Here is a 9,284-nt window from a genome sequence, read left to right on the forward strand (position 1 = left end):
TTTGGTTTTGGTTTGTTTTTTTTTCAAGGGAGTGGTTTGGGTTTTTTGGGGGGGTGGGAGTTGGGATTGTTTTTTCTGGAGGGGGGAGGTTTGTCTGTTTTTTGGTTTTTTTTTCTTTTAAAGTTATCGCTTTATGCTTGGATAGTTATCACTTTTTTTGCTTGGATCCTTTGGCATTCATAGTGGGCCCACAAGAGAGCTGGAGAGGGACTTGTGATAGGATAAGGGGGGAATGACTTTAAACTAAAAGAGAGTAGGTTTAAATTGGATATTAGGAAGAAATTCCTCCCTGTGAGGGTGGAGAGGCCCTGGCACAGGTTGCCCAGAGAAGCTGTGGCTGCCCCAGCCCTGGAAGTGTCCAAGGCCAGGTTGAAGCAACCTGGGCTAGTGGGAGGTGTCCCTGCCCATGGCAGGGGTGGAATGAGATGACCTTTATGATCCCTTCCAACCCAAACCATCTGGGATTCCATCATCAGTCCCATTACAAACGGGAAGCCCAAACCTTTGCACTGAAAGGGCTCCCTCATAGGGCTACAGGCAGAGCAAAGAGATGGCAGGAGGGATGCACAGAGTGTATTCCCCTTCCACATTCTGGTGGCAAAAGGGCTCCAGTGGTGTTTGTCCCAGCTCCCAGGGGGGATCCCAGCTCTGGGCAGCCCAAACTGAGCTCAGAGGACAAAGCCAGACAAGCCTGGGTGTTCAGCCAGGCAGCTGGGAAGAACAAGCTGGGGGTTTTTGTAAGAAAGCAAAGAGCAGCTCTGCATCCCAGGCTGTGTTTACATTTAAAATATATCTGCTTGTTCAGCAAAATGTTTCTGTTCCTTCTGTGGTCGGTGGAAGTACCACTGCAGACAGGGTTTTACTGGCAAAAATGACAATTCTTGCCAAGATTGTTTTGCTCAGCCCATCAGTGAGTGCTTGATAACTGATTGCTGCTCTGTGGGGTCAGACATTCTGTGGTGAAAGCAGCTGTACCCCAAAGCTGGCACAGCCATTCCAGCAAACTGTACCTCAGCTCTCCTCACTGATGCTACACAAACAAACCCCCGGTGGAAAAGAGAAACAAAACACACACCCCCAAACCACTGCTGCCAAGGCTGTGTTCCCATCTGACCCCAGTCTTCAGAAAGTCAGAGATAAGCCATAAAAAGTCACCTAATGATGACTCTGATGGAAGTGACACTGGCAGACAAACAATAAGTTTACAGGCTGTGCTTTTTGGGGTGAACATCCCCAGAATTGTCCCTTCGCTCAGAAACCAGCTTTTCAGGAGAAGTAGGACTGGAAACCTGCCCTTGAAAGACCAGCCTGGCCCCTCTCCAACCAGCCACAGAGCAACACCACATAAACTGCATCCCCCAAACCCTTTTGGTGCAGAACCCAAGGAAATACCACGTAACACACACTTTGTGCGAGCACATGATTTCCTCAATAGCCCAGTTTCACACCCAATTTCAGCTTCTCTCGTTCCGGTCAGAAACGAGAATCAGAGCGTGAGGTAAAAATGCCTCCTGGCTTTATTTGTTTGATTTTGCTCCCCTGCTGCTCTGGGCTCCTCCCTCTCCCCCAGCCTGAGTCACTTTGGTGTCAGCAGGTGCAGTTGCTCAAGGTCTTTAAGGGATTCTACGGATGCAGGACACTGGATACACCATCAGGCCCTTGAGTGGCCTCTACCCTCCCAAATCTCACTCAGTAAACATTGGAACTGGGGGGGTTCCTCCTCCAGTGAACTTTCCAATCGGATTGGCTGAAGTCCTGTCCCATCTGGGGCTCTGCACTGCCCAGCTCTGCTCAGACAAGAGGGAACAGCCTCAAGTTGCACCAGGGGAGGTTTAGGTTGGATATTAGGGAAAATTTCTTCACTGAAAGAGCAGTTAAGCACTGGAACAGGCTGTCCAGGGCAGTGGTGCAGTCACCATCCCTAGAAGTGTCCAAAAAACATGTGGATGTGGTGCTTGGGGACGTGGGTTAGGGGTGGACCTGCCAGTGCTGGGCTGGTGTTTGGATATGATCTTCTCAGAGCAATTTTATGACCTTAATGATTCTGTGATGGGCCAAGAGTAGGAAAAAAACCAGGTTTGTCACTTCAAGGCCAGCAAACACAACCCAGACTGAGCAGGGGGATAGAAGGGACTGGATATGGCAAGGAACCCACTTCCATCATCCAGTTGGACTTGAATATTTGGACAGCCATGTAATAAATGAAATATAGCTTCTAGGACTGTGGAGAGAATCACGAGGACCCCGAATCAGAAGCAAAAGCAGCCCCCAAGGAAGTGTTTCCTTTTCTCCACATCAGGGTGGGGAACAGTCAGTTGTACCTCAGTTGTTGTGGAAGTGCCTCAGATTCCAGCACAGCCTCACCATGGGGGGAATTTTAGGAGGCCAAGCAGGCAGATCATCTCTTCCTGACACATTCAGGATCTTCCTGCCGTTTTCTTGCAGATGGGGATGAACTGAGAACTGGCTGGGAGAGGCACTTGTTAAAATGTCACCCTCCCATCTGAAAGGGACAGGTCAGGGGGGGCCTGTGAGAGGCTTCAGCACCTCTGCTGTGCTAAACTCCCTCTCCTTGGATGGCACATTCCCAGGAATCCATGAGAATCATGGAATCATGGAATGTTTGGCTTGGAAGTGACCTCAAAAATCATCCCATGGGCAGGGACACCTTCCACTACACCAGGTTGCTCCAACCTGGCCTTGGACACTTCCAGGGATCCAGGGGCAGCCACAGCTTCTCTGGCCAACCTGGGCCAGGGCCTCCCCACCCTCACAGCAAACAATTCCTTCCCAATATCCCATCTCTCCCTGCCCTCTGGCAGTGGGAAGCCATTCCCTGTGTCCTGTCCCTCCATCCCTTGTCCCCAGTCCCTCTCCAGCTCTCCTGGAGCCCCTTTAGGCCCTGCAAGGGGCTCTCAGCTCTCCCTGGAGCCTTCTCTTCTCCAGGGGAACCCCCCCAGCTCTCCCAGCCTTTCACCTCCCAACCCCAGTTTTCAGTCCCCAGACAGTTTCCCTGGATGGGAGGACTTTCCCACAGAAAGGTGAAGTGACTTGTCTATGGTTGCCCAGAAAATCAGTGGGAGAAGTGATAGGAAAATTCCCAATTCCTGCCCTGGAGGAAAAGGGCTCTTTGGTGGGACCCTCCTTTCCCCCAGGGTTCCTTCAACAGCAGCTCTGCAGTCCTGTCCAAGCTGGAAGTCCTGGCTGTGCTTCCAGGCTCTGTTCATGCCTTTTAACAGCAGGGAGGAGAGGGACAAGCTCAGGGAGCAGCTGGAATTGTGCAGAGCACTAGAGGGGGTTCATGGTGCTGGGATGGTGGAAAAAAGAACAGAGCTCAACATGAAAAAAAAAAAAGAGGTGAGGACAGTTTCACAGGGACCTTTTCAGGCCCTGGGGGGTTTTTGCACCCCCTGGGCCACACTGAGGGGAGGGGGAAGGTGAAGACCAGTCATAGTACTGAGGGGATGAACAGGGTCTGACCTCAGTGAGGAGTGAGATGTTGTTTAACCACCCTCCACCTCAGGACAGTCCCTTTCCTGCCTAAATGCTGGTTTCTAACAAAGGATTTCCACAAAACAGCCCAGCATGGCCTGAATGTAACCCTGTGTTTTCCTGCCCCTGCAGGGGGAAGAAGAGTCTCTGGGGAACCTGGTCCTTCATTTTCCAATTTAAGTAAAACCACATTCTTGTGCCTGAGAGGAGCCACCACCGCCTAGAAAACACCTTTGTGTGGCCTGCCCTGAATGGCCATTTGTGCTGTCTGAGGGAAAAATACCTAAAAACACCTTGCTGGGGGTTGGGGCACAGAGACCAAGCTCCAGAGATAGTGGGGGGGGGGGGGGGGGGGGGGGGCCCCCCCCCCCCCCCCTGTTCTGTCCAAGTTCCAGGGGTGTGCCAGGGATCTGAGAGCCCCTCTCAGGCACAACCCCCCTGACACAGTAATGACTTTTTCTCCAAATTACCAGAAGACCATCAGGGAACAAGAACTGGGTGTCTTGACCTTCGTCTCCAGGACTCCCCAGCCTGCACTTTGGTCCCTGGCAGGGACAGGGGCAATGACAGATCCACCAGAGCAACAAGATGCTCCTCCTGCAACCCCAGCAAGTGGAGGTGGCTGCACTGGTGACACTGGGGAGCTTGGCCACAAATGGAATTTGGGAGGATATGATGACTATTTTTTATTTTAAAGCCCCTCTGCCCGAGAATGAGCACCACACTCCTGACTGAAGAGGGGAAAGGGAGTTATGGTTCACATGTCATCCTTGCCCTGGGGGAATCTGGAGCAGCAGAAACCTGTGAATCCACCATATTTCAGATATATTTAACAACCTTTTACAACCTGAACTGTAAATCTCTCCCAGTGAGATGAGACCTTCAGAAGTTTCAGGCTCAGTCGTTGCCACCTGAGCTCCCCCTGCTCGTGGAAATCCCAGCAGGCACCTTTCCCAAGGTGGCTTTATTTGGAATAGTGTGGCCCCAGAAGCCCAGGTCCTTTTTCACTCATCACATCAGCAATAATAATAATGATCTAATTAATAATACCCCTAATGAAGGGCAGTGCCCATTTGGCTGCCCAGGACCCTCCATCCCCCAGCTGTGCTCAGCTCCCCTCGATCCTGGACCTCAGGGCATCCCAGACATCTCCCTTTCCACATCTGCAAAATGGGAATACCAGCATTCCTTAATTCCAAAGGTCCCCGTGCTCCTTCAACGCTTCAAAAGCGTGCAGGAAAACCTTCAATTATCCAAAAAATCCCTGCGAAGTTTCATTATTATTCCAACACTTCCATTAAAGACACATGTCCTGGGAAGTAGCAGGCAGGAGGAATCATTATGCTAATTTTAGACGGAGCATCTGCTCAACGTTAAATCCGAAACTTTGTCTCGGAGAAATCATTTCAATTATTTTTTTTCCCTCGCAGAATTGACATTTGTCAAACAATATGTTGCGAGCGGAACTCGCAGCCAAGTCTGAGTAATCCGAGCTCACGGATCCCGGTGAGCAGCGCCCGGGGGGAGGGAAAGAGGGAGGGAAGGAGGGAGGGAGGGAGCTGCTGCTTTTTGGCACGGCAGGAATTAAGGAGCAGAGTGGCCGGGCTGACGTGCTTCCTGCTGCCGGCCAGCCCTGCCAGCCTCTGCCCCTGGCACAGCCCTCAGGGCTGCCCAGCCTGGCAGCTCCCTGCCTGCCTCCCTGCTCAGCATCTCTGGGAGAAACCTGGGACCTCACCTAGAGACGGGAGTGATGCTTGTTCACTGCTGGAATCAGCCACAGGCAGGATTTGGAACACCTTTTAACCCTATTTTATGGTTTTTTGCACAAGCACCTGAGCAGGTTCCCACTCCTGACCCAGCTGGTGCAATCCCAGGGGACAGGAGAGAGTGTCCCAGGGCTGCCAGCCTGGAATTCTGCCAGCCCTGTTGGCACTGAGAGAAGGGTACAGACACCTTCCAGCATGTGCCTTTCCTTTTCCCCTTTCCTTTCCTTTCCTTTCCTTTCCTTTCCTTTCCTTTCCTTTCCCTTCCCCTTTCCCAAACCTTCCCAAACCTTTCCCAGACCTTCCCTTCCCAAACCTTTCCCAAACCTTCCCTTCCCTTCCTATTAATTTTAAAATCATTTGCAGCATCCCTGGGGATCCAGAGGCAGCTTCCAAGGGTTTTGTGAGTTGTAACTAAGAAAATCAAGCACAGCACCTGGAAGCTTCAATTTCCTATGGAAATGACTGTACCCCCTGTAAAAAATGTATGATTTAAACATTTAAAAAAAAAAAAAAAGCTTGGAAACCACTGACATTGACCCAAAGAGGGTAAACACCCCCAAAACCACATCAGCACTCCTGGAACAAGGAATTCCAGAGCAGGTTCCCATCCAGCAGGGTGGGGGTCTACACAGAGTGAGCATTAATTTAAAATTAAATAAGCCTTTTACCATATATTTCTAATTACAGGGACATACAGGTGTCGTCTCCCCTCAAAAATAGCACAGAAATAAAATTGCATTTCGCTTTGAGGAGGTTAAATGGTCCCAAATTTTCCTTGTGGTGTCTCCTGGGTCAGGGGGTTTGATCCTACCCGGGAGAGCTCCCAAGTCCCTCTGGAAATTGCTCATCTCAAACATCCTAAATGTCTGTTTCTAAAAGCAGCCACTGATCCCTGAGCCATCTCCTGTTTGCCAGTACCATATGTGTGTGTATATATATCTACATATATATATATAAATTCCAGAAGTATTTGTCAGCCTTTAAGCCAAAAAATGCCATAGAAATAGCCACCAAAATTCAGTCGTTCTGCCCCAAACCTGTTTCTCCTTAATTTCCACCCTGACAACACTTTTCAAGTAATCCCAGTAATTCCTGACTGTGAAATTATCAACTGTCCTGTGCAAATATTCATTTTCCCTAAAATATGGTTCAAATCTGCCTTAAAGGATCCCCTCACCTCATAGATCAGGGATGTCCATAGGTAAGGGATGTCCATGGATCAGAGGTGTCCATGGATCAGGGATGTCCATGGATCAGAAATGTCCATGGATCAGGGGTGTAGATGGATCAGAGGTGTTCATGGATCAGGGGTGTCCATGGGTAAGGGATGTCCATAGGTCAGGGATATCCATGGATCAGGGGTGTCCATGGATCAGGACTGTCTATGGATCAGGGATGTCCATAGGTCAGAAATATCCATAGGTCAGAGGTGTCCATGGATCAGAAATGTCCATAGATCAGGGGTGTCCATGGATCAGGGATATCCATAGGTCAGGGATTTCTATGGATCAGAGATTTCTATGGATCAGGGGTGTCCATAGATAGGGATGTCCATATATCAGGGGTTTCCATGGATCAGGGATTTCCATGGATCAGGGATTTCTATGGATCAGGGATGTCCACAGCTGTTGGGAAGAGCAGTGTGTCCATGCCGGAGCCAGCCCAGGGAATGTGGTGCCACAGGGGCTGTTGGACCCCCATGAACACACCTTGGCCAGGTGAGCTGGGTTATGTGGGATCCATCCTCAGGGAGCACAACGGGCTCGGAGTTCTGGGATGAGCTCCAGGTTTAAAATCACACATCCCCAACCAGCAGCACCTGGATGTGGATGCTCCCCTGGCAGGGTGTGCTCCTGGCTGTGCCTCAGGGGATCCCCCTGTGCTGCACCTCAGTGGGGACCACCGGGATTGACCCAAGTGCTGCCACCACTGGGATTGAGAGGAAACTGAGAGGAGAGGCCTGGGTTTGAAGCCATGTGAGGACACTGAGGGCACTTGGCGTGTTCAGCTGGAGCAGAGGAGACTGAGGGGAGACCTCAGTGCAGTTCCAATTCCTGGGCAGGGGCAGAGGAGGGGCAGGGACTGAGCTCTGCTCTGGGGGAGCAGGGACAGCACCCAGGGAACGGCTGGAGCTGTGTCAGGGCAGGCTCAGGTTGGATCTCAGGCAAAGGTTCTTCCCCCAGAGGCTGGTTGGGCACTGCCCAGGCTCCCCAGGGCAGTGGGCACAGCCCCAAGGCTGCCAGAGCTGCAGGAGGGTTTGGCTGATCCTCTGGGGCACAGGGGATGACTCTTGGGGCTGGGCCTGTGCAGGGCTGAGGGTTGGACTGGATGAGCCTTGGGGGTCCCTTCCGGCTCAGCATATCCTGGGATTCTGTGCAAACCCCAAGCAAAGCTGCTCCTTCCACCCTTCCAGGGCAGGGAATCCACAGCCCCACCCCGGAGCAGAGGCCGAGCAGGAGGTGGCAGCGTGGGCAGGGTGCCCTGCCAGGACCTTTGGCCCAGCTCTCACTGCTCCTGTCACACTCAGCTCTCAGGTTTCCCTGCCCAACGTCCCTCCCTGGCACAGGAGCACAGGGGGAATTCCAGGAATGGCCCCACCATTCCAGGGTTTGTTCCTTTGCTCCAACTGCACTGACAGGTTGGGTTCCTGTTTTTAAATATTCCACTGGGCCACTCAGGCTGTTGGACCCAGACTCCTTCAGTGCCATTGGGGTGGACACACAAACACAGGAAAATTTTCCCTACAATTTGCCTGTTCATCTTCATTGTAGTAATTCTGAGGTTGAGTTTGGCCCCAGATTCTTGGGGGTATTTAAATAGGACAGTTTATGCTGCACATGGCCACAGAAGAAATAAAATGATGAATAACGTGAGAAAAACACACGCAGGAAGAAGTAAAATAATGAATAACAAGAGAAAAACGAAATAAATCATCCTTGTTACCAGATTAATCCCAATGTGCAGTTAGAAATGGGGCTGTATCAGGAGATGAATCAGTACAAGGCTTGGATGGGGCTGGGAAATGCCAATTCTTACTTTTCCTAGGGACAAAACACTCCTGTATCCCCTAAAACTGCCTCTCTGCTTGGACCTGGGGATAAACACACAGCTTTTAATACAGTTCTCCCAAATGTAATAAATTGAGCAGCAATTAGAAACTCCTCAATCTCTTAAGACAGTGATATCAGCAGGGCCTGTTTGGACTGGAATCCACAAATCCTCCAGTTCTGTGAAGCCAGGTAATAACACACCAGTGAATTTCCTTGGAAGAATTATTTCCCATGGTGAGAGCTCGACCAGAAGCTTCTGCTGCTCTTTGCATTAATTACATTAAATTCCCTCCCTTCTGCATCTCACTTGCAGCATTTTGCCAGCTCAGATTGTCTCTTTCATGTCAGAATTAGCCACAGAAAACCAAAAGAGTTTTATTAGTGGACTGTGTCCCTTCACCAAACGTCCTCAGGAGTTTTGCATTAGTAGCCAGACCCACTAGGTTTGGGGTGGGGACATGAGGGGCTGTTTTTGGCCACTAAAAGCAGCATCTTTTGATGGAAGCTCAAGGGAGCAGCCTAAACACACCATAAAAGGGGGGGGGGAGGATGCATTATTCAGGCAACAACCATAATTTTATAGTTAAGAGTCATCTGAGGGGTTTTTTTTTCATTTATAAAGCAAAGATTTCAGTTCTTTGAAGTCTAAGAAAATGCACTCAGCACAGCTTCTCCAAATTTGCAGTATTTGTTCTGTGAGGGTAGAAATATGCAGTCACTGAATAATAATGTCAGAAGTGGTGCAAAGCTGGTTCCTGCAGCAAGTTTGTCTCTGTCCTGAGCGACCTCACAGCAGAGTAATGGCTCTGAAATACTCTGTGCAAAGGTAAAATTCAATAAAGTCTTAAACTACATTAGGAAAATTAGAATTAAGGAAAATTGTGAAGACTGCTGTACCTAACCAACGTGGTCTCCTGCATTGCACTGGTGCCTGAGGGACCATCTCTGGAGCAGAGTTATGAGCAAGAATCAACAA

Source organism: Corapipo altera, unplaced genomic scaffold (genome assembly GCF_003945725.1).
Source record: "Corapipo altera isolate COAL_440 unplaced genomic scaffold, ASM394572v1 251, whole genome shotgun sequence".
NCBI classification, from domain to species: Eukaryota; Metazoa; Chordata; class Aves; order Passeriformes; family Pipridae; genus Corapipo; species Corapipo altera.